Raw genomic sequence first — 26,637 nt, 5'->3', positions numbered from 1 at the left:
TTTGACATCAATCATTTTAATAGAACATTAGAAAAGAAATTATGTTAGAATATTGTCAGTGGGATGTACGGGACTAGAATTTCCAACTCAGTCTATCTCGTTCCTGCTATGTATAAAAATACTCAATACTAACCATTTTTCAGCATTTGGAGTAGGAGGTGGAAAACATTAAAGACCCATGCCTATCTTCATTACAATCACAGTGTCTGGGCAACAGCCCCAGCCTCCAGCATGAAGAAGCTCCCAGAGTGTGGTGCATTAGTGAGTATAGCTCAGCTTTATCAGCTGTGGCATCAATCACATTCAGATTAGTTATATTGGGTCCCCACCTAAGCCACTCAATTATGAAAATCTGTCCAAGGCAGAACTAGCATGCCATTGCATTTGAAATCCACTCAGACAATCACATCAATGCTGAGATTCTATGTCTCCCATTTTAGCAGACAAAGTTCATTGAGAAGCAGCCACATATTTTTTGGACATGGTTTCTTCAAGTATACTCTGAGAACAAATGTGTTTCCAAAATACCCAGATGATGGTTAAAATGCAGATTTCTAGGCCCTACTAAAGAATGGGAGTTAATATAGAGCATCACTATTTTCAAGAAACTCTCCGAGTGATTCTCGTGCTTACTAAAGTTTGAGAACTACTGTTTGGTGAAGAACAACTCCTGTGATTATGGAAACATGAGATATAATTTCTGGACCCTGCAGTATGTGTTTGCCACTGTTCATCTTAACAGTGAGTAGGTTTCTAATTTCAGTAACTCTTTAAGGTTCTTTGGAACAAGGGACTTGGATTTAAAACGATGGTGTATATCAAATATCACAGAACCAGGGTAGCTTAGAATTAAACTATGGAGGAATATTCTGATTGAATTTTTGATTTACCAGAAATATACTGTTTTCACAAAATATCCAAGGATAATCGTTAGAGATGGTGCTTTCCCAGGGAAACTAACATTTGTCAATCATCTACCCTGCAGCAGATTCTTTATATTGCAATATTGCAATTACTCCAAAACAGTCTTGTTTGATTTCCTGTTCATCTATTACATGAAATGATGTGAGCATGTCATCATCTGAAGCTTGCAAACGTTAATAGGGATTTCTTGCTAACTGTTAGTCAGGTTCTCTTAGGGACATTTGAGTTATTATTGTTAAGATACACTTTGAACGCTATTAAGGATCTCTGCACCATTTTTAACTGTCTTTGTTTATTTTAAAAATCTTGTATCATATGATGTATTTTTAGATACTTTTACAGTCCTTGCTTTTATCTTATCTTTCATTCTGAGCTCACAGAAACATATGGCTTTGAGCCAAAATGTTCAATCATGTACTTCGTTTTTAGAGTTTATACCATGATATTTCTTAGCTAGTGTAGAAGTTTATGTCATTTAATGGGCGTGTTTTGTATGCTGAATATGCTCAAATGGTCAAAAGGCACACATAATTGTGAATAGCAGAATCCAAGTTTAAGTCTTATTTCATATTCTTATATTTCTAGGAAGGTATCTTACCGCAATGTGAAATTTAACAAGAATAATTATCCCTTCAACTTCTGGATCACCATAAGGCTTCATAATAAAATTCCTGGCTCCCCAGAAAGGCAGCTGGGAAATCACGCAAATCAGACTTAAAGGCTTCTATTTGATTCTTAAAAGAAATTAATTCCACAAGCACCATTGTATGATGTGAGTGGAAAGAGCATTTCTAGGTTCCATCAACATTCTCTTCTATACCCTCAACCTATTGACATGAAAGCCATGCTTCTAATAGTTGAGACTGTTTGCTTCTATCATCTTTCTTTGAGATTTGCATACTGATGGTAGTTGGGAAATAATAGCTTCCATTATTTAAACTCTTGCCTGCTAATGAGTATCTGAAAATGATTTGAGATTAATACGAACAAGATCTCTCAAAATTGTCTACTCTGGTGGCTATAGTAAATAGTAGATATAACCTATTAACTGTTGAATTTCAGAATTGAAATGGCTGTAGCAATCATGTTGCTTAAACCTTTTATTTTACAGAAAAGGGAGCAGGTGTTAAAAAATTTATTTCACTGTAAAACCAAATTTGCAGCTTTATATAATAAAATGCTAATAATATAAACTGCATACGAATGAATAAAACTTGAACATTCAGGCTTACACTTCAAGGCTGAAACGTCTAAAGCTGCTTTCCACTTTGTTTTATTGTCTTTTGATTTCTTTCTATAATTATTTATACTTAATCCACATTTCTTAAAATGAGATATTGATAAAAGCCCTAGTTTTCTCCAGTTGTTTTCATGTCAGAAAATAAATTCCAGGGGACAGTATGCATTATTTTGATGATCGTAAATGGCATCGCTTAATAGTATCCACCACAACTCACAATAATAATTCTCACAGATTTTCTTTTGTATATTCTGCTTTTCCTTGCCTTGGACTAAGAGCATTTGATTTTGAAGAGCTGACTGCTTATAAAATTTACCTGTTCATGACACTCTGGCTGTGCTCTTGGTGCTTCTAACAGTCCCTGAAAGAGAAGGCAGATAAATTAACTTAACAGTGAGCCTGCATTGATTCCCTGGTGTGGCTTCATCAAGCTGTGCCCTGCAAAGGGCTGAGTTGGGTGTACAACAGGGATAAGGACATGGACAATGTGCGATGGGAAACTCACCAGTTGGTATACCTTGTATTTTAGCCTGTGATGTGTGGCATACACCATCATGCTGTGATTTTCATTTCTTTCCTTTGCCTTTCCATATCTGGTCTCCCACACACCCTTGTCATTTTCTTCTTCACTGTGTCTTTTGTATGTGTCTCTCTTCAATAAAATATTCTACTCTGAAAGAATATCAGAGCTCATCCTGTCCCACTGCATGCCTATTACAAGAATCACTTCTATAGCATTATTGATCAATAATCTGATTTGTACTTGCATATTTCTAGTACAAAATAATTCACTACTTTTCCAGGAATTTTCTTACCGGGAAACTCTAATAGAAAATATTTCATTTATAGTGTAGTGAAAATCCTTTCCTCTACAGTGGTTAACCTTTGTTTTTTTTTCAGAAATTATTCAAAATAAGAATGATTCCTGTTTTACGTGGTAACTCATCATCAAACATTTAGGGTCAGCCGTTACGGCCCAACCAAAGCCCCACCCCCAGTCAACACACACACACACACACACACACACACACACACACAGCCCTCGCTTCTTCAGGCCAGACATCCCAGTTCTTCAGATAACAGTGGTTTATGGACTGCTTGTCAACCTGTTTATCTCTTGTGTCTTTGTCACAATATAGCAACTTCCATCTAAAAATAATATGCAGAATTGAACATAGTAATTTTCCTTCATCTAGAGATTATATTTCAATCAAAGTCCAAGTCGAAGTTTGCACTTGTTTGCTTGTTTTAGCAGCAGTGACATTGTTTTCCGAACCCATCTTGGTCTTAGAGTGAACTACCCACCTATCCACCCCTCCTTCATAGAATTCTTGAATATGTATTTCTCCATTGTGTACTTTTGCAATTCATTTATTGAACGTTACATTTGTAATTGTTTATGTCACTATTTTCAGTCTTTCACTCTGAAAACTTAATTCTGTTAATCGGCATAGTAGTTTGTCTCGATTTTGTGTAATGTGAAATTTTGGAAAGAAAGTCTTCACTCAAGTAGAACAGGAGGTCTTGAAGGATGATGCCTGCAACTCAGTCACAGAGAATTCTCCTGGGGTTGAGCAACCACAACGCTACAGAACTGTATTGTCATCAGATCCACATCTAATGTTACAGTGACTTGTCAAATCCCTTGTCAAGATACTCTGTTTCCTTTACCGATCTTACAACTTACAGCTGCTCTCTGTTTCTGGCTTCTCATTTCACTGATAGTTTGCTGTACCATAGTTATGTATGGTCTTGCTGGGCTTAGGCACTTTCTCATCTATGTTCTCTAGAGATACTGGAATTGCTTCCTTAAATGCTAATTTTTAGCAAGTCATTGAATCAGGGTCACAAAATTATATTTTACAATTGCTTTGGCATAAAGTTAGTTTTTTAACCTGGAAGTTAGTTTTTTTTTTGTATTATAAAAGAAATTTAATTGTTGTGGGCCCCAGCATTGTACCTACTGTACTTTAATGGATAAGCCAACCCCACAATGTCATCTAACCAGAATGTGCTCCCATATCTAACACGATAGTTCATTACTTGTTCTTCCCTAGTCCATTTTTCTGTTTCCTTGATTGTACTGAAATCTGGCTCCTATATTTTAGATGGCTTACATACTGATTCCTCTGATCATCAATCTCACTTCTTTCACATTTCATGGCACGTTATATACCAGCTGTTTACTTAGTAGTTGCTCAATAAATACTTAGACAATTTATTTCTTTGTGTTAAATATTTTAAAAAATTCATTTTGATATTTAATTTAGAATTAAGGATTTATTATGGTCATTAGCAGTTAATATGGATTACACTGTGACACTATTATCAATTCATAAGTATCTGAGAAAACTTATTGATTAAAATAATTTTAATTTTTTTATGATTCACATGAACTGTATCCATGAAAAAAATGTGAAAAAACATGGAAAGTTAAAAAGTAGAAAACAGGGCCAGGGGCGGTGGTTCATGCCTGTAATCCCAGCACTTTGGGAGGCTGAGGTGGGCGAATCATAAGGTCGGAGATCGAGACCACCCTGGCTAACACAGTGAAACCCTGTCTCTACTAAAAATACAAAAAGAAAAAAAAAAAAGTAGCTGGGTGTGGTGACGGGTGCCTGTAGTCCCAGCTACTCAGGAGGTTGAGGCAGGAGAATGCCGTGAACCTGGGAGGCAGAGCTTGCAGTGAGCCGAGATCGCGCCACTGCAGTCCAACCTGGGCGACAGAGTGAGACTCCATCTCAAAAAAACAACAACAACAAAGAAAAGTAGAAAACATAAATCACTTAGACTTTTATCACAGAAGGAAGAAAATTGGAATGATTTTGTTGCATTTTTTTCTAGATATTTCATACAGACTTATTGATATGGTTTGGATCTGTGTCCCCACCCAAAACTCATGTCAAATTGGAATTCCCAATGTTGGAGGAAGGGCCTGGTAGAAGGCAATAGGATCATGGGAGTGAAGTTCTCATGAGTGGCTTAGAGCCATTCCTTTGGTGCTGTTCTCATGATAGAGTTCTCACACAATGTGGTTGTTTAAAAATGAGTAGCACCTCCCCTCCTCCCTTTCCTCCTGCTCTGGGGTAAGGAAATGAAATGCTGGCTTCCCCTTTGCCTTCTGCCATGATTAAAAGTTTCCTAAGGCCTCTTTGGAAGCTGTCATGCTTCCTGTACAGCCTGTAGAACCATGAGCCAATTAAACCACTTTTCTTTATAAATTATCCAGTCACAGGTATTTATTTATGGTAGTGTGAGAACAGACTAACACACTTATTTATACTTTTAATACAATTAAAATCATTCTGCTATACTCCTTTGTAGCCTACATTTTTCACTTAGCCTTATTCTGAAGACATTTGCCCACTTAATGTTCTTTTTCACTTAGTGTTATTCTGAAGACATTTGTCATCAATTATTCTACAAGGCTATGATTTTAATGACTAAATTATGAAATTATGCCTGTTATGAATATACCATAGTTTATTTAATCTCTCATTTATTTGGGGAATATTTAAGTTGTTTCCAATTTTTAGGGAGTTTGATTCGGGTCTACCAAATTTATTTATTTTACATTTGTTATTCTTTAATTGCTGCAGAAAAATTCAGGAGCTTCACAGGTGGTGGTAATAGGGAAGTCATCCTCAACAAAATTCCTGTTTTTTAAAAATGTTTAAATGTAGGCTTTTACAATTAAAAAATTTTTATTTGAATTAAAGAAATATGATGCAAAGGCAAATGTAAACTAGAAGCAGTTGTTTCAACAATTTTCATAAATTTAAATCTTATAAAATATTACAATAGCAATATTTTGTTGGTGAAAGTCTATCTGCTTATGGTGAATGAACTGGCTTATCAACATGAATCTAGTTTTTCTAGTTCCAGTACTAGAGAAGCCGTTTATTGCTTTGTGTGCTTTATCTAACAAATGTTACTTAAAAAAAACAAACAAAAAGTAAAATTACAAGATATATCAAGTCTGGGAGTGCAATGTGAGAAATCTCTTAGGCATTGTCTACTATTTGAAGAAGAAAGGTGGATTGATAAAAGCTATTAAAAACTGGAATTAATGCATATTTTATGAACTCTACAACATTAAGGGGAAGATCAAACTTAAAGGTGGCCATTTCAGGCTTTACACAGCACTTTATAATTTTATTTTCATCTCTTCGAGTAACGTGGGTGTAATGCCAGCAGACCAATTATGTTCCAGAGATGAAATAACTATCTTCAGCAGCTTGGCAATCAAGGATCTATTGTCTAAAAATCTTCCTGGTGTTTGTAATGTAAAATTGCCGAAGCATCAGCTTTTTTATCCTGGCAGAGCTCAGATTGTTCACAATGTCCACAGGCCCACATATCATCTCTGACCTTCTGCCATAGTGCTCAAAAGACATTTTATACTGATGTGCAAAGTGCTCTTTCCCATAAAAAAAGTTATAGCCATGAATAAAGGTAAAAGAGCTGCAAATATAATTATATGAATGAATTAATCTATACGCTGATTTACAGGAAAATAAAAACAGCAATGTTTTGCCACATAATGTGAACATAATTTTGTTTCTTTTTAATGCATTCAGACATCAGTCATATCTATTTATGTATCAGCATTTACAGAATGCAATTGTTGTTAAATAAATTTTTCCACTCGTAAATTGGCCTTGTGAACTTCTCCTCAAGGATACAACTTATGAAAAAATTGTTGGATGGAATATAGAATTGGAGATATAAGGACAAAGATATAATCATGTGGCTACAAAGAATAATGAATGTGTAGATTTTGGATGTTGCTTTTAATTCCAGTTCAAAAGGTTGTTACAACAAAGTACACACCAAAAATGTGCACAGTAAATACAGTATGGGGATGAATTAGTGGTACTTTAGGAATGGGTTGAGGTGGGTTTTAGGAAACAGCAATTTGAATATAAATTAATAATGCTGTATTGATACAGAAACATTTCATTTGTCACATGACCAAGCGCTATTCAATTTTAAAAAGACAATAATAATAATAGCAGTTGTAACATCAAAAGCCTGTATATCTCAGCTAGACAGTTTGCATGCATGATATCACATCCTTACAAAAAGGATGCAAAGTGCCTTTATTATTTTAAAATTAAAATGAGCTAGAAACTAAGGCTGGCAGCAGGGGAGCTAGGTGGTGGAAAGGTAGGTGGTAGTGATGATTTCTTGCTAAGTGATCATTGGCAGAGCTGAGATCTGAACTGACATCTCTCTAATTCCAAAAACTACATTCTTTCCAACACACTATGTAATAACTGGGCAACCATATTTCTGCTGTGGTTGGTATTGAATAGACTCTGGAGGCTGTTGTCTACATCTGATAACCTCTGTAATTTTTTGGATTTACTTCCCAACTGTAAAATAAGTTCTTAATCACCCACAACATTTTCTATTCTCTCATGATTAACTTGGCATGCTTGATTATGACAGGTTCTTGCTAGCAAACAATTTTGGCACTGTTCAGGGTCTGTCAAACCTGTAGCAAACACAAATGGATACCCGGAGGGTAATCTCTGAGTTTGTGGAACACCCTCTAGTCAAAATTCTGCAATCCATATCATTGAAAGAATAATTGTTTGGGTATTTAGTATATATCCTAAGATGGCTTCTGGAGAGTTATTGTTACTAATACATAATTTCCTATTCCTGGAGCACAATTTATGGAATTGACCCAAAAGAAGCAACTTCCTCACATATCAATGATTGTAAACTCATATATATGTATATACACACACATATATGTATGCCCTTATGTGTGTGTGTATATATATATAGTGTGTGTGTGTATGTGTGTGAGAGAGAGAGACAGACTTCAGATTCACGGGTCATATTTTCAATCATTATTTGCCTGTCCCTTATAAACAGCATTTATGGCCTTTTAAACCCCAGGTAGAGCTTCTCTGGAAGATTTCATCCTCCATAGCCTCCATAGATCCCCCAAAGTAGAATTTTTTTCTATGATCTCTGCCTATATAAATCAAGTCTGACTATCCCAATCATTTTCTCCAAATTTGGTGAAATTCCTCTTAGCTATTTCCACGTGGTAAGTAAAAATACTGAAATTTGATTTTTTATTTAAGTGGATTGTAACCTTTGGCAAGTTGATTACTCTTTATCATTAGATTTCTAATATAAAAACTGAGGAAAGAGGTAGAATCCACCATTGTACATTTTTTTTGAGGATTAAAGTTAAAATATGCATGCAAGTTGCCTTGCTGAGTGCTCAGCTATATTAAACACTCAATAAATGTTAACAATTATTGACATATGGAAACATGAAGTCCCTTTACCTTATCTTGTTTCATTGTTTAATTTGGTATAGATTATGCCAGAGTACAGTGTTTACAAGAAAGGAGAGTAAAGACTATACTAGAAAGGAGAAGAGACAAGACAATGGGAGAAAAGGAGAGGGTGAGCAAAAGGCAGAGGCAGAAGAGAAGGGGGACAAAAGGAGGAGAGGAAAGAGGGAAACAGAAGAGGGAAGTGGGGGAAAGGAGGAGGGGAATAAGGAAGAGGGGGAAAAGAAGGGGAGGAAGAAGAGGAGGAGGAGGAGGAGAGTGTGCACTTTGGATACAGAGAGATGGATGCAGGCTTCAGGCAAATATGAGATGGAAGAGAGAGGCTATGGGTTACATTGGTTTCCATTTCCTTCTTTTTCTCAAAATTTAACTCATTGTAAACTCTTTGAAAATAGTTTATCCATATTTTTTCCCAAGGTAGAATTTACTTTTGGTTAGCCTAGGACTAAAATGGAAAAGGGGAGGAGAATGAGTGAAGATATGGGCAGGGGAGCTCTCTTTCTCTGGTCCTGTGAGCTTATTTTCTCTTTTCTTTATTCTTGAACTACCTGCTTTGTAGTCAAGGGAACTGGGAAGGTAAGCACATTGGTTCTCTTTCATTCCCAGTCCCTGTTGGTCACAGAGGCCATTAAGACTAAAGAGGAGTTACATGCATACAACCTTTCTCCTATCCAATCTTAGCCCTATCCCATTACTTTCTCATTCCAAGTTTTTAATTTTGGTGGTGCAAGGGTTATGATATTTGGTTTTCAGAAAAATTGAGAGATTTACAGTGGGTCAGGAAAAAGGAGAAATCATTGACTTGTGATTTAGCAAGTGAGAAGAGTTCTTAAAGAGGAAAACCTTTAATTGCTTTCTTATTAAATATACTGACTGTTTCAATGGATAGAGCCTAAAGAAAATATTTATTGTGCTGACTTCTTTATAGAAAAACTGATTGCTGCTAAACCATAAAAGTCCTGTAATTATACGCTATCTTTCGATCCAGAGATCTTCAACGTACAGAACTTTATCTGTCTTGATCTATTGCTTGGAGGATTTTATTTTCACAACCTGTACTGATCCATCTTATTATAACTGATTACACTGGACTACTTAAATCCCAGTGGATTACATCCTCATAAAATGGTATATAATCAGTTTGATGAAGCACAACCAGTATGTCGCTGTATAATAGGTTACATCTTACATATGGAAGCTGGACTACTAAAAATAAATTTCACTCTTTTTGTCATCTTTTTTTGTGAGTCAACAAGCTGCAAAAATTCCTACGTACTTTGTTAAAGCCTTATGTAACGTACGCAAATATATAGTCTTTATTATTTTAGTAAACATTTAACCTGTGTTTTTAAAATAAAATTATTTAAAAGATTAGAGTTATCAGTGTGGGAATTCTGTCAGGGTGGTGGGAAAAATTGTAAGATGAAGTTGTAGGATATAAACACAAATCTTCTTGGAAGGTCAGAAGGTTTTTGCAAAAGTCTCAGGATAGGGTTATGGCTGAAAGCAGCCTAATCTTTACCTTGAGTAAATAACTTAGAGTAGATACATAGGAATGTAGAGGAGTTTATCTAAATAACTTGTTTACTCATGCGGTCCTAAAACTAATCTTTGATCATTTGTGGGCAGGATGGCTCTGTGGGGGCGGTGGGGTGGGCATGGTGGTGGTGGGGTGGGGTGGGGTGGGGTCGGGGGTAGGGAAGGTGACCAGGTTGATTACCTTCTAATGGTTTTGACTCAAAGCCTTTGTCATTTACTGTGTGCTGAATAGATCCTGGCAGGGTCAGTTAGTTGGTCACTGCTGAAACTCTTTATAGCACTCTCCTTGGAGTCTGTAAGTGGCCTGGACCCTCAGCTGGACTGAGAAGCATAATATCTGTGTCAGTGTACATTATTCACCTGTAGTTGGTTCAGGGTCTGTGAGACAGACCCCTGCATATCAGCTAAGAAAATTGTCTGCTTTGTATTTTGTTTTAAGAATTTAGGATTATGTTTGTAGTTTCTTTTTTGAAATTGTATTTTTAATTTTTGTGGGTACACAGTAGGTGTATATATTTTAATGGGGTACATGAGGTGCTTTCATACAGACATGCAATGCACAATAAACACATCATGCAGAATGGGGATATCCATCACCTCAAGCATTGTAATTTCTTCAAATTAAAGATATGACACCTCAGAGTTCATCCAGTTTCCTGGTCCAAGACTCATTCCTAGTGACTTGTTATTACAAGATTTTTTTTTAATCCAGATTTTTTTCTTTGTTTCTAGGATCTTTAAAAAATGACATTTACATGCAATTAAGTCTCATCCTCTGCAAAATGTTGTCACCGTAGCTGCAGCTGAGGTTGATTAGAACAAACTGTTTTACAATAGCACATGTGATACTGTGCCAGAAAGTCGGCTTAGAACATGATGCATAACACTGCTTTCAGCAAAAAATTTATTGCCAGTTCCAGTAATAATTGGTACACATGAAGATACAAAATTAGATGATTACTGTTCAATTTGAACTTTTTTGAGCTCCTAAAAAAGTACCTCATAAATGCACAAAAATGGAGATTTTTACCCCTTAGCTTGTGAGGCAAAGAACAAAAGACCAACTTATATGTGTAGCAGGCAAACCCACATTATGTTTAACCTCAAAGAGACATAAGAATCCTTATTGACAACAGCTCATATGGTGACTTCATTGTGTCTGTCTTCGTATATGTAATTTTCCCCAAGATTTTTAGAGTAAACCCAACCAAGTCAGAATGCATACACAATGCAATTAACAAACTCCACCTGTGTATTGAAAATATGTTAACATTGTGAATTTATTGATTTCATCCTCATAAAGTAGTTTAATATACAGCAGGATTTTGAATTCTTATTGTCACCTTAGAGCTACTATTAAAGTAAATGCGTGTTGTGATCTCATGCCACACCATTGTGATGTTGACTGTGTAGACAGGGAAAGATAGTGCAATGTAGACAGGGAAAGATAGTGCAATGACAGGAGCAAAACTTATGATATTTTATACCTTACAAGTAATCTTATTCCAACAACACTACAGGTATGTATTTTATGTTTGATTTTTCCTCCTTTTGGAAATATTTAAAATATATTTGAATCTTGAATTTGGCTCATTATGTTGCTTATTTAAATCTAGATTGATTTACTTTGCTTATGTATCAGTGTATTAATTTTTCTTCATTGCATTATTGAATTTCCCCAAATAGTGGCTGTGCAGATAGTGTTTTCACATTTCTTTTCTGTATTATAATGTGCCTTAAAAATTATAAACCAAAATACAGGTTTGGTAAACTATAGAATATTCTTGTTTAAATTTCTTTTCATAGAGTTTATGCTTGTGATCTGTGATTTTAACCAGCTGGTTTATTTTTCAGATTTATGGTCACAAACAGATAACTCCTGTTTTCTGACCAATAATGTAACCATAAGTGCCATCACTTCTGATATTGATCTCTTGAGATCTTTTAAAGCAGCTTTCTGAAATGAAGAGTCATCAGAAGTTAAAAACATGTTGCTTCTATTCCTACTACAAATCAAGTCTTCAGAAGCTGAAGCCTGAACTGGAAACCAGATTTCTTTTTCTTGATGTCTTTGAGGTAGAGAGAACAGAGGGTAAGAAAAGACAAGAGAGGAATCTGAGTCAGCAAGAGAGAAACAGGGATCACTACACAATACCAATGTGCTTCAGAAGTGTTAATAAGCACCTCTGTATTGACAATTAAAGTATAGAGGGGCAAAAGGAATTGGTTTTAAATGCATGAGCAGTAGTAGATGTAGGACATTGACATTTCAATTTCCCAGTGGTTTCTTGATGGGTCTAAACTATGTGAACCATCATGAAAATTTAATGTCTATGTAGAACTGATGGAGTTAAAAAATCAATAGTAGTAACAGTAATATTATTATTAATAAAATAATCATTAACATTATTAAGGGACTTATTTTTCAGAGATTAAGACAATTGCTTTGCATATATTTTCTAACAAATGATCTGCATAATAATCCCTGGTGGTAGCTACTATTGTGTAAGTTTCACAGAGCAGAAAACTGAAATACAGGGAAGATAAATAACAACTAACATAAAGAAAGTACCTCAGGTCAGAGCTTGGTTTTAATCCCAGAAAGTCTGACTACCAAAGCCTCAGTGGTCGACATTGCACTTGATTGCCTTTATGTCTAAAGGACTGGGAGCAGAGCAGAATGTCTGGTCATTTCCAGCATCTTAAAAGAGAAGTGTTGGAGAGGATGTGGAGAAATAGGAACACTTTTACACTGTTGGTGGGATTGTAAACTAGTTCAACCATTATGGAAAACAGTATGGCGATTCCTCAAGGATCTAGAACTAGATGTACCATATGACCCAGCCATCCCACTACTGGGTATATACCCAAAGGATTATAAATTATTCTACTACAAAGACACATGCACACGTATGTTTATTGCAGCACTATTCACAATAGCAAAGACTTGGAATCAACCCAAATGTCCATCTGTGACAGACTGGATTAAGAAAATGTGGCACATATACACCATGGAATACTATGCAGCCATAAAAAAGGATGAGTTTGCGTCCTTTGTAGGGACATGGATGCAGCTGGAAACCATCATTCTTAGCAAACTATCACAAGAAGAGAAAACCAAACACCGCATGTTCTCACTCATAGGTGGGAACTGAACAATGAGATCACTTGGACTCGGGAAGGGAAACATCACACACTGGGCTTATCATGGGGAGGGGGGAGGGGGGAGGGATTGCATTGGGGAGTTATACCTGATATAAATGATGAATTGATTGGTGCTGACGAGTTGATGGGTGCAGCACACCAACATTGCACAAGTATACATATGTAACAAACCTGCACATTATGCACATGTACCCTAGAACTTAAAGTATAATAAAAAAAAAAAAAGAAAAAAAAAAAAAAAGAGAATTCTAGCCCTGGTGCCAAAGCCAGGACTTTGTCAACTGACAAACAATCCACTTTGCTGTTGCTCACGTAGACCCCATCTTACCCTTTTCTCTAATTTTCCTATTTCCATCCTTTTCCATTTGAATTTCTGATATTCTTTCATCTAAAATAATGGTGTATGATTACACCTTAGATGCTACCTAATGTCTTTCCACGTGCATTGATATTGGGTAACTATAGTCAAAGAGAAGTAGAGAATTGTGGCAATGCTCTGAAGTTTCTCAAGGGGGGAAAATTTCAAGGAAAATCATTTGAATAATTATCAAAAATTGTTTTATTTAAGGTTGAACTATTTGGGTTTTTTATTTTTACTATGTATATGCAATAGTTAGGTCTCTCAAGCAAAAAGAATAAATTGGTGATTTGGATAATTATTGGCACAATCCAGCCAATTGCTTTTCTTGTCCCATTATTCAAACATCCAGAAGGTACTGGCCTCACTCATCACTACTGTTTCTCGTCTCTTTCACACTTTTTAAACTTCATATTATTTCTTTACTGACCTTACTTGAGATTTATTTCTGAATACATGCACTTAAAATAAATATTTATAAATTCAGTTTTACTGAAAATTGTGTACACTTGTTATTTCATTTGTAAGAGGGCTCAGCAGCAATTATAGTCACACTGTGTATTAGCTCATTCTCACACTGCCACAAAGAACTACCCGAGACTGGTCATCTATAAAGAACAGTGGTTTAATTGACTCACAGTTCCACAGGCTGTACGGGAGACATGGCTGGGGAGGCCTCAGGAAACTTACAATCGTGGTAGAAGGGCAAGGGGAAAGCAAGCATGTCTTCACGTGGTGGCAGGAGAGAGACAGCGAGCAAAGGGGGACATGCTACACACTTTCAAACAACCAGCTCTTGTGAGGACTTACTATCACGAGAACAGCAAGGAGGAAATCTGCTCCCGCGATCCAATCACTTCCCACCAGGTGTCTCCCCCAACACTGAGGATTACAAATCAACATGAGATTTGGGTGTGGACATAGAGCCAAACCATATCACAATGGTAACAATTTTTTAAATATACTTAATAAAACCTACCTTTTGGAAACCATGAGGAGAAAAGTTATTCGTTTTCCGAGTACTTCGGGTAGAATGCATTTAAAGAGATGGAACCACTTAAGGTAGAATTTTAGGTTTTAATTAAGGCTCAAAGAGTAGAAATACTTTTATAACTAAAACCTTTAAAGGTATTTTTATTATGTGACACCTTTTTTAGAGATACAGATCACTTGAAATGCTGACATAAAGAACATTTGAAAATTTCAGAAGAGCACAAAGGAGAAAGTAAACCTCACTCATATCCCCTCGATCCTCAGTCTCACTCTTGAAAGAAAACCTGCTGATATGTTTTTGATGTATAGTCTTCCAACCTTTTTCTTATGTAAGAAAGAACTATAAGAAAATATATGTATGCATAAGAAAAATAATACTATAAACTAACTACAGTTTTTATATTTTTTCTCATTTGAATATATTAAAATATTTTCTTACATTGAATATTCTTCTATGATAGGATTCTTAATCTTTTTTGTCACAGGGACTGCTCTCACAGTCTGCTGAAGCCTTTTATTATGGGTTGAGTTATGATTCCTCCAAGAAGATATTTTAGTCTTTATCTCCACGATCTCAAATGTGCCCTTATTTGGAGATATGATCCTTTTGGAGATAAAAGCTACATTGAAGTCATTAGGATGGGCTCTAATCCATTATACTAGTGTCTTTATAAAAAGGGGAAGTTTGGAGACAGACACACATACAAATAAGGTGGATACCAGGTGACGGTAAGGTACAGACAGAGATCAGAATGGTAATAGAGATTAGAATGATGCTTCTGTAAGCCAGGGAGTACCAAATATTGCTAGAAAACCACAAGAAGCCAGAGAAGAGGCACTGGAGAGAATTTTTCCTCCCAGTTCTCAAATGGAACCAATCTTGCTGACACTGTGATCTAAGGTTTCTAGTCTCCAGACCTGGGAGGTAAGTTTCCGTTGTTTAAGCACCCACTTTGTGATACTTTGTTATGGCAGCCACAAAAAGCTAATATACTTATGGACTCCCTTCTTAGAGTAATCTTTTTAAACTTATAAAAAATACCTAAGATTAAAACAATTATATTAAAATATAAACATTTTGTGATATCATAACAATTAACTTTTTTTTTTTTTTTTTGAGACGAAGTCTCAAGCTTGTCACCCCAGCTGGAGTGCAATGGTGTGATCTTGGCTCACTGCAACCTCTGCCTCCTGGGTTCAAGCTTTTCTCCTGCCTCAGCCTCCTGAGTAGCTGGGATTACAGGTGCCCGCCACCACGCCTAGCTAATGTTTGTATTTTTAGTAGAGATGGGGTTTCACCATGTTGGTCAGGCTGATTTTGAACTCCTGACCTCAGGCGATCTGCCCATCTCGGCCTCCCACAGTGCTGGGATTATAGGCGTGAGCCACCGTGCCTGGCCACAATTAACATTTTATTATCTATGATTACCTATAACCTCCTACTACGTCTAATAACCACGAATTCAGATTGTAAACTAGTTCAGCCATTATGGAAAACAGTATGGCGATTCCTCAAGGATCTAGAACTAGAAGTACCATATGACCCAGCCATCCCATTACTGGGTATATACCCAAAGGATTATAAATCATGCTGCTATAAAGACACATGCACACGTATGTTTATTGCGGCACTATTCACAATAGCAAAGACTTGGAATCAACCCAAATGTCCATCAGTGACAGACTGGATTAAGAAAATGTGGCACATATACACCATGGAATACTATGCAGCCATAAAAAAGGATGAGTTTGTGTCCTTTGTAGGGACATGGATGCAGCTGGAAACCATCATTCTTAGCAAACTATCACAAGAAGAGAAAACCAAACACCGCATGTTCTCACTCACAGGTGGGATCTGAACAATGAGATCACTTGGACTCAGGAAGGGGAACATCACACACGGGGCCTATCATGGGGAGGGGGAGGTGGGAGGGATTGCACTGGGAGTTATACCTGATGTAAATGACGAGTTGATGGGTGCAGCACACCAACATGGCACAAGTATACATATGTAACAAACCTGCACGTTATGCACATGTACCCTAGAACTTAAAGTATAATAATAAAAGCAAAAAAAACCCACCAATTCAAAATAGTAATGGTTATATGTGTTATCTGTGAAAACGATAATGTGATACAAAAATACCTGTTATTTCTAATGCTGACAATGTCACAAGTACTGCTACTACAAATGTAGTCTGTTTTCCATTCATATTTGAAACGCCAGCTAAGGGTGAGGGAAAATAAGGATGTCAGTATTTTTTTTTCATTCAAGTTCGTGAACACCAGGTGAAGAATATCCATTCTACAATATGATACTTTAAAATGGTTTTATACTATAATATCATTGATTATAGGATTCACCACTAGTGAATAGAAGACACTCAATGAAAAGATAACAAATTTATCAGTTTCAACTCTAAAATGATGGGTCAAAGGAATCAAATCATGCATACTACAAGACTTCCCACTGTAAAATGCATTATCTTCAGCCTAGATATCCCCATCTTTCCTGACCTTTGTGGGGTGTTTTCAAATAGAGGCGCTGCTGTAATTTTCAACACTTTTGCTAAGCCATGCTGTGGAGGCAAAGCTGACATTAAGATAAGGCAAACCTAATGCAGCCATGACACAAGAGTTTCAGTTGTTTGTCATCTGCTGGGTTATTTCCCAGCACTTGTGTTCCGAATTTCTGTTTTGATCCCATTGGCTAGTGCCAGATCTCCCAGGAACATGCTTTTCACGTAAAGCAGCAAGCTAGCTCTCCCCAAGGCACCCAGTGTTTTTTTGTGTTGATGATGGGATAATCTTCTTATGCAAAAGCATCCTAAGCAAGCACCCAGTTTTTTCCCTCATGGCCCCATTTTATGCTCCCTGAGTCTAAATTAATAAATAATTACTGGTTACAACCTTAACTTAAGTAAGTTTGCCTGTGTAACCCATGGGCTGTCACTCATCCTTGTCCTTCTTGTTAGTGGCTAGAAAGGAAACCAAGGAATATAGCCTGAGTTTAATTCTAAGTACCATCCTGGGTAGTCCTCAAGGAATTAGAGAGAGTGCTTATATAAAAAGAAAACCCTAGAGATTGTTGTAACAGTCACAGATTGTCCTGCAAAGGCCTGTCACATTGGCCAGTGGCATGCAGGTTGTTCATATTTCAGGACGAGCTGTAGTTACTTCAAGGCAAATCAGCAAGTTATTCCCCAGCAAGAACTCAATGTTAAGTGAATAAATCTTCAAACTTGGAATAGTTTTGCTTCAGTTTTTACTCTGCCTGTCCAATTCCATCTGAGCTGTCTTTCTGCTCTATTGTATCTGGCAAAAATCTAAAAGTGAGATAGATTTTGTGAGCATGTCCCCACTAGGGTGTACACTGTAAAAATTACCTAGAAAACAACTAAATAATAAAAGGTGCCGTACATTTTTCAAATGTTCTTTCGAATTTTTCTGAAATATCTCATTCCCTACAATATATCAATGATTGTTTTATAAAAGTGATTAAACATAAATAATTTGAATCACATTTTTGAAATTAAAACCTTTCTTCTTAACATTTGCCAGATTATTGGAATACTCCTAGGAAGGCCCTTGTGAAGCAGCTTTTGAAATCAATGGGGTGTCCTATAAACCGGAGAAATCTGCCCAGGAATAAAACAAAATGAGAGTAAAAGAAAAAATACATTTATCAAAATCTTCAAAAATTCTTTTTAGAAATAGATTTTCCAATAGTCTGTAGACCTCAAAACATTTAAGGATCCAAATGTGATATTCAACAGTTTTTATAACTTAATTTGATTTGTGGAACATTTATTGCTCAGTAGACAAATTAGAAACATGTATGTAGGAGAGCCATAAAGGGGGCAATTATTGTTGGTCCTGGTCTTTCTCGCACAAATGCAGAGGAGATTAGTTTAAAAAAGAAGGTGAAGATTTATATACATTTTATTTTTAATAAGTTCTGTCATGTTGGAATTATTTAATCTTCCTTGCATTCAATTTATGGATGGAGGAGTGAATTTGTTAATATAGAACATATTTCCTGAGTTTATTACTGGGCTATATATTTTCTTGCCTGCATACTGTAGGCAACCTTAGTCATTTTTATGTGCTTTCTTGAGAAAAATCTTCAACAAGCATAAATGAGTGACCCAGTGTTATATTTTTGTCCTCAAGATTGTACATATTCTCTTATCTGGTCTAATGTCTATATGGTTAATGTCTACAAGGTACTAATACATACACTTTATAATCCCTTGGACAATTGAGTGCTTTATCTTCTGTTACACCAGGATTAAACTCTAGGTATTATCCAGCTAAAAACCCTCCTGTTATTCTGTGATGCAAACACAAACCAAGTATATTGATCTTCCTGACAAGTCTAGATGTTGGTTCAGATACCAGTGGATGTGAATATAATCCTTCCTCCAACAGTTTATTCGTTCACCATATGAAAGAATGCATTTTCTAGAGTTTTAAGGCAGTGCAGTTTATTTTTTAAAACAATGCTCCAATTCATTGTATTGTAATTATCTGTTGCAGATTATCTAGGGTTGCTAACTAGAAATAAAAATTTGTGCTTGCATTTCTTTAATTCGTGGCATTTTGACTCATTGATTCTCTATGTTTTAGTTGGAATAAAACCATATTTTTTGGAGAAATCATAAAATGGCATGTAGGGTTGATTAAAATAATTAAACATATCATACTGTTTAATTAATTGACAATACTGTTTTTAGGGTAAGAGCAGTAAAATGTAGCACAGGAACAATTTAATTAGCTTTAGGGAACATGGACCAATCGAATGCAAACAGTGTTTGTGGTTAGGCTGAGGGGAGTCATGCAGTGTCTGTGGCTAAATGGAGTAATGTTTGCTTTTGGTTTAATGTTTTGGAACATCATAACTTTATAGAATTTTATGAGTTGGTGTACAGGCAGAACTCACAGTGTGGCATCATGTGGACATAGAGAGAGAATATGTGCATGCATGAACAGTGATATTTTCACATTAAGAAGACATTTCTTCCACAACCAAAATGCTCTTACCTCGGGAGTAGGATGTGATGAGTGACTTCCCAGCTTCAGCAACTCAGCACACACAGCAGTCTGCAGCAGAAATCAAAGGGTGTAACGAGCAAATAATGCAAATTACCACAAGCCAAATAAATTCTACCATTGCCCATGATTAGTAAAGGATTCGGTTCATTTTGCAAAGGACTCTGTAGATTAAATTCCAACTCAGAAATGTACAGCTTGATCAGTAAAGTTTGTAAATGACTTTACAGATGAGGGATGCCATTCAATAGTGAAGATGCACTTCAATTGCTACAGCATTTACAAAACTCCACAGCTGAGATGTGCTGCAGCCCGCAAGCTGGTGACTGGATCTGTTTCAAGTTAAAGGGAATCAACAGAGTATTCATATTCCCTAAGAGTACAGTCTAGAAGGACAGTAAATTATATACAGTGAATGTCTTAATTATTAAGTTCTGAAAGTCAATTAGCAAAGTAGGCAACCAACTGACAGTTACAATATGAGACTAAATGAAGAAATTTGAGTTTTATCAGTAGTGATGCTGACATTGGGTCATCCAGTATGTCTAGAATTTAACCTAGATCACAGTCATCCTTTCCTAGGGGGTGCTATATTCACAAGGAAAAAGGACATACAGGAGGAAGGCAATATTTTATCCTTAGCTGTTCTTGGGTCCTCAGTGACAGTATAGAGAACTCTAGTTAGTTGTGGCCATGTTTTTCCTCAATCGGTTAGGTTTAATAGCTACATATGGAAACAGGCTGTGGTCGGGTAAGGCCTGCTCACTTACAAATTGCTCAAAACCAATGTTCAGATTTTATTATTGAGCTACATATAGAAAGAAATTGAATGAAAGTAGAGGGGAGGGAACTGGGGAATCAAGAAGAGGAGTGGGAAAGAGGGAGGGAACGTGAGGGAGAGAATGAAAGACAGACAGGGAGAGAGAGAGAGGAGGAGAGACAGACAGAGAGAGGCATAGCTGGTCTTTGCAAATGCACCTTCATTGTTTTGGTGTTATCGGATAGAAGAAGAAAGGAGTGTCTGAAAAGGTCAGCATGTGGCTTTGATTGCAGAAGAAGTCACCCACAAATATCACCCTTTTAATACAGAGGCTCCATATCCTCTTGCACATGTGTGCAATGTGTGTCTGGACATAAGACCAAAGATATTTTGCTTTCCAGCCCTAGCATTTCCTGTGAACTACTGACTTGCATATGAAATTGTCTACCAGCAGCCACACTGGAGGTTGCAATTCCCAAATACAACACATTTGAAGATTCTTGATTTTCCCCTCTACTGTATTTTTATTCCATTAACACTACCCACTTCAATAGTTTTTCCCCTTTTAGTAATCTACCTCCATCATCCTCTCAATTGCTCAAGCCAAAAATATAAGTGTCATCCTTGATTTCTCCCTTTCTCTTATACCCCTCATCCAGTCTATCAGTTCAGCCTATTCAGTCTTCCTCCCAAACATGTTTCCAACATAACCAGCTTTATTTGCTAACATTGTTTTCTTAGTCCATTTAGACTGCTATAATAAAAATACCATAGACTGGTGGCCTAGAAACAATAAAAAAATATTTCTTACAGTTCTGAAGAATGGGAAGTCCAAGATCAAGGCATGGCAAACGTGGTGTCTGATCAGGGCCTTCTTCTGGATTACTGACTGTTGTCTTCTTGCTGTGTCTTCACATGATGGAAGGGGCTGAGGGATCTCTCTGGGATCTCTTTTATAAGAATACTTATTTCATTCATGAGGGCTCCTTGTGATCTAATCACCAAAGTCCCCATCTGCAATACCGTCACACTGGGGAATAGGTTTTAACATGTTTTTGTAGTGGCTGGTAATAGTTTTCCTTTCCATATTTAGTGCTTCCTCAGGAGCTCTTGCAAGGCAGGCCTGATGGTGATGAATTCCTTCAGCATTTGCTTGTCTGAAAAGGATTTTATTTCTCCTTCAGTTATGAAGCTTAGTTTGGCTCAATATGAAATTCTGGGATGGAAATTCTTTTCTTTCAGAATGTTGAGGCCAGGCACAGTGACTCACGCCTGTAATCCCAGCACTTTGGGAGGCCTAGGCTGGCGGATCACGAGGTCAGGAGATCGAGACCATCCTGGCTAACACGGTGAAACCCCATCTCTACTAAAAGAAAAAAATACAAAAAATGGGCCAGGTGTGGTGGCAGGTGCCTGTAGTTCCAGCTACTCAGGAGGCTGAGGCAGGAGAATGGCATGAACCCGGGAGGCAGAGCTTGCAGTGAGCCAAGATCGCATCGCCGCTGCACTCCAGCATGGGCGACAGAGCAAGACTCTGTTTCAAAAAAAAAAACCAGAATGTTGAATATTGGCCCCCAATGGCTTTATTGTTTCCACTGAGAGGTCTTCTGTTAGTCTTATGGGCTTTCCTTTGTAGGTGATTTGGCCTTTCTCTCTGGCTGCCCTCAACATTTTTCCCTAATTCCCACCTTGGAGAATCTGACGATTATGTGTCTTGAGGGTGATCTTCTCATGGAGTATCTTACTGGGGTTCTCTGGATTTCCTTAATTTGAATGTTGGCCTGTCTTTCTAGGTTGTGGAAGTTCTACTGGATGATATCCTGAAGTATGTTTTCCAACTCGGTTCCATTCTCCCTGTCTCTTTCAGGTACCCCAATCAGTTAAAGGTTTGGTCTTTTTACATAATCCCATAGTACTTGGAGCTTTTGTTCATTTCTTTTCATTCTTTTTTTCTCTAATCTTGTCTGCCTGTCTTATTTCAGAAAGATACTCCTCAAGCTCTGCGATTCTTTCCTTTCTTGATCTATTTGGCTATTGATACTTGTGGTTGCATTGTGAAGTTCTCGTGTTGTATTTTTCAGCCCCATCAGGTCATTTATGTTCCTCTTTAAACTGGTTATTCTGGTTAACAGCTCCTATAATATTTTATTATGGTTCTTAGCTTCTTTGTATTGGGTTAGAACATACTCGTTTAGCTCAGTGAGGTTCATTATTACTCACTTTCTGAAACCTACTTCTGTCAGTTCATCTATGTCAGCCTCCGCCCTGTTCTGTGCCCTTTCTGGAGAGGTGTTGCTATAATTTGGAGAAGAGGAACTCTGGCTTTTTGAGTCTTTAGCATTTTTTGTTGATTCTTTCTTATATTTGTAAGCTTAAATACCTTCCGTCTTTGAAGCTGCTGACCTTTAGATGGGTTTTTTGTGTGGGGTCTTTTTTGTTGATGTTGTTGTTGCTGCTTTCTGTTTGTTTGTTTTTCTTTTAACAGGCAGGCCCCTCTTCTGTAGGGCTGCTGTGGTTTGCTGGGAGTCCACTCCAGACCCTATTTTCCTGGCTCCCTCCTGCACCTGGAGGTATCACTAGTGGAGGCTGCAGAACAGCGAATATGACTATCTGTTCCTTCCTCTAAAAGGTACTGACCTGATGGTAGTGGGAATGGTCCTGTATAAGGTGTCTGGGGATGCCTTTTGTGGGGGTCTCACCCAGTCAGGCACGGAATCAGGGATCCACTTAATGAAGCACTCCGGCTGCCCTTTGGCAGAGCAGTGTGCTGCACCGGGGAAATCCCCCTCATCCGTACTGCCCAGACTCTTCAGAGCTAGCAGGCAGGAAAGACTAAGTCTGCTGAGCCATTGAAACAGACGCTACCCCTCCCGCCACGGACTCCATCACAGGGAGATCAGAGTTCTGTCTGTAAATCCCTGCCTATAATTGCGGAAATTCCTGCAGGGAGGCTCTGCTGGATGAGGAGGAATGGATCCAGGTCCCACCTAAAGAAGCAGTCTGGTCACAATCTTCCACAACCACTGTGCTGCACGGTAAGGAATTCCTCCTGGTTCAAACCACCCAGTCTCCGTAGCGCTGGCAGGGGAAAATGGCAGACTGGAACCATAGTGGTGGTGGCCGCTCCTCTTCTTAAGACTTGGTCATCTTAGGCAGCCTCCAGCCTGCTGCCATTTGCTGCAATCTGAATGGCTTCCAAGTATCTGCACAGCTCTATGCTTGGGAACCAAGGCCCTAGTGGTATGGGCTTATGAGGGGATATCCTGATCCATGGGTTGTACAGATCCATGGGAAAAGTGTGGTTTCTTGGGTGAAATAGCACAATCACTCACCACCTCCCTTGGCTGAGCCCCCTTGCCTGGTGTGGCTCGTGGGTGGGCTGTTGCTCCACCCTGCTTTTCCTTGCTCTGCATGGGTCGTGCCCACCACCTAGTCACTCCCAGTGAGATAACCTGGACACCTCAGCTGAAGGTGCAATATTCACCCGCCATTTTCATTCTTCTTAGTTGGAGCTGCAGACCGCAGCTACTTCTAGTTGGCCCTCTTGGCCCTTCCCTCCTATTTATTTCTTTATTAGAGTTACAAGTAAAACAAAAATCTATAGTAAAAAGAATTAATTATGGGTGGGTTGAAGCCTATTAAGATAAAGTAAAGCAGAATTTTAGACAATTGTAATGTCATAACACCAGGCATGAAAAATATTTGTGTTTGATTTTAAAAGCTGCTTTTATTTATTTAAAGTAATTATTGAACAACTATTGAGTGCGTGGCATTGCATCAGGCATTGGACATATAATAACTAAGAAGATAATTTTTTAAAAAACTATATAGTCTATGGGTAGAAGACATAAAATAGAAAAACAAACATGTCAGGAGATAATAAGTGTTTTAAAAACAATTGAGTAAACAAACAAAATAGAATGAGGAGAATAGACCAGAGGGATGTGTATGTGTAACAACTTTTTAAAAGAAAATGATGACATTGAAACAAATATAAAAGAAGTAGGAAAACATGCCAAAAAGAGAAAATAGTATGAGCAATAGCTCTGGAGCACACCAAGAAAGCCAGGAAAAGGATAGATGGTGCCGCAGGAAGAAGACGAGGCCAACATGATAGTGGAGGGCTAGACCATGATCAAAAACTTTTCATGTAACTTAGTAACATATGAGAAGCCACTGAAAAGTTTTGAGGACAGTGGTTACATATTATAACATGAAATGATTTATGCATAAGGAGCACACACATACAAATATATTTTCCATCATAAGTAGGGGTATGACAATCACTTTGCTGGAATCAAAAATTTAAAACAGATGTTTAAAAAACTCTAAATAGAGTCTATTGTTTACTAGAGAGCTGTCTTCCCAATATGTTCAGATAAAATATATCATTAAAAAACCTTATCTGTCACACTGTAGTATACACTAGTGCTAGAGGCAGAGCATATTAAAATTACCATTCTCACAGAATGGTTTCAACTCTTATTGGAATGATCTTTCTAATTATTCTAGTAGAATAAGATTTTAGAAAAAATTCTGATTACTAGATTATTTTCTTGATAAAAATAATATGAAAGTTTTCAATTTGCATTTTAGAGACTACATATTAAAGTATTGGTGGTGAAAACATTACCTTTTTAAATTGAGGTTAGAATGGCTTTTTTATGGAGGACACTTTTATGGGCCTTTTAGGTATTTAGGTATTTGGTCTAATGGTAAATACTCAAAATTGCCTACTTTACACAGTAAAACTACCATTTTAAGGCTTATTCAATCTATATACTTTTATAAGTTGGTCATAGTTAAATGATTTCTTATTCTGTAAAGTTTTCTTTTTACTATTTTTAATTGACACATTATTTACTCTTCAAAAATCAATTCTTAAAAAAGAAGTCCACTTTGCCGGGCGCGGTGGCTCAAGCCTGTAATCCCAGCACTTTGGGAGGCCGAGACGGGCGGATCACGAGGTCAGGAGATCCAGACCATCCTGGCTAACACGGTGAAACCTCGTCTCTACTAAAAAATACAAAAAACTAGCCGGGCGAGGTGGTGGGCGCCTGTAGTCCCAGCTACTCGGGAGGCTGAGGCAGGAAAATGGCGTAAACCTGGGAAGCGGAGCTTGCAGTGAGCTGAGATCCAGCCATTGCACTCCAGCCTGGACGACAGAGCAAGACTCTGTCTCAAAAAAAAAAAAAAAAAAAGAAGTCCACTTTAGATGTGACCTTATATTAACACATAACTGATTCAATAATGGGAGGAAAAAAGGGGAAGTCAAAGTAGTTTTGATGTCTTTGCCTTTGAAATACTATAATAAATTCAAGACTGAGGATTGAGAGTGGCAATCAGAAATTGTGTGAACTCTTTTAAGCAGAGTTATGTTTCACTGACACAATCCAACAGGCTAGGTAATAGAGAAAATTCATAATAACTAATTGCTGCTATATCAGTTTTAATATCCATACTCATTTTGAGAACTTGATATAGCTCAACTCTCAAGGGTATACCTGTAATTATGCTTTTGAGGTGTTCAAGTGCTTTGTCACAGAAAGACATTTGAACTCCAATGTGAGAAGGTTAATTATTTAGAATACCCTTGAAAACATTCTCTGGTATGAGTGGATTACATGAAGACACCTTGAAGTGACTACAGAAGTCCCAAGAAAGATAAATGTGAAAATCAATGATTTGTCTATCCTGAGTCTCAGAAGACTGCTTTTAGAATATTAATGATATTAGCTGCTAATCTTGTTTTCAGAAACTGTTTAACAATGTTATTTCTCCCTGTAATGAACATGCCTCTGGAGGATTGTGAATTTTCAGTGACGGAGGTGTGGGGATCTCTGACACTGAACTTGTGGATCTTCCCTTTATCACACTGGAATTAATATGATCTTGTTCCATTGACACCGAGTTTCTGTGACTGTCGGTAAAAACTGCAAATTCCTGGGAAAGATAATTTGATTGGTTAGTTTGGGTCTGTTGGATCTGCTGGCTAATTATCTGTGGCTATATATGGGGTCTTCTAGAAGGGTTAGATATCCATTCCTGTGGATCAGGGGCATTTCACCAAGAAGGGAGAAATGATAAACCAGATAGTCAGTTTAAGAATGTCTATTACAGTCATAGGTTGCTTTTGCCTTTGATAAAGAACACAGAGGCCAGGAGTGGTGGCTCACGCCTGTAATGCCAGCACTTTGGGAGGCTGAGGCGGGTGGATCATGAGGTCAGGAGATTGAGACCATCCTGGCTAAAACAGTGAAACCCCATCTCTAGTAAAAATACA

The sequence above is a fragment of the Colobus angolensis genome, unplaced genomic scaffold (genome assembly GCF_000951035.1).
Source record: "Colobus angolensis palliatus isolate OR3802 unplaced genomic scaffold, Cang.pa_1.0 Scaffold330, whole genome shotgun sequence".
Lineage (NCBI taxonomy): Eukaryota > Metazoa > Chordata > Mammalia > Primates > Cercopithecidae > Colobus > Colobus angolensis.
The sequence above is the reverse complement of the archived record's forward strand: the minus strand, read 5'-3'. Positions refer to the sequence as shown.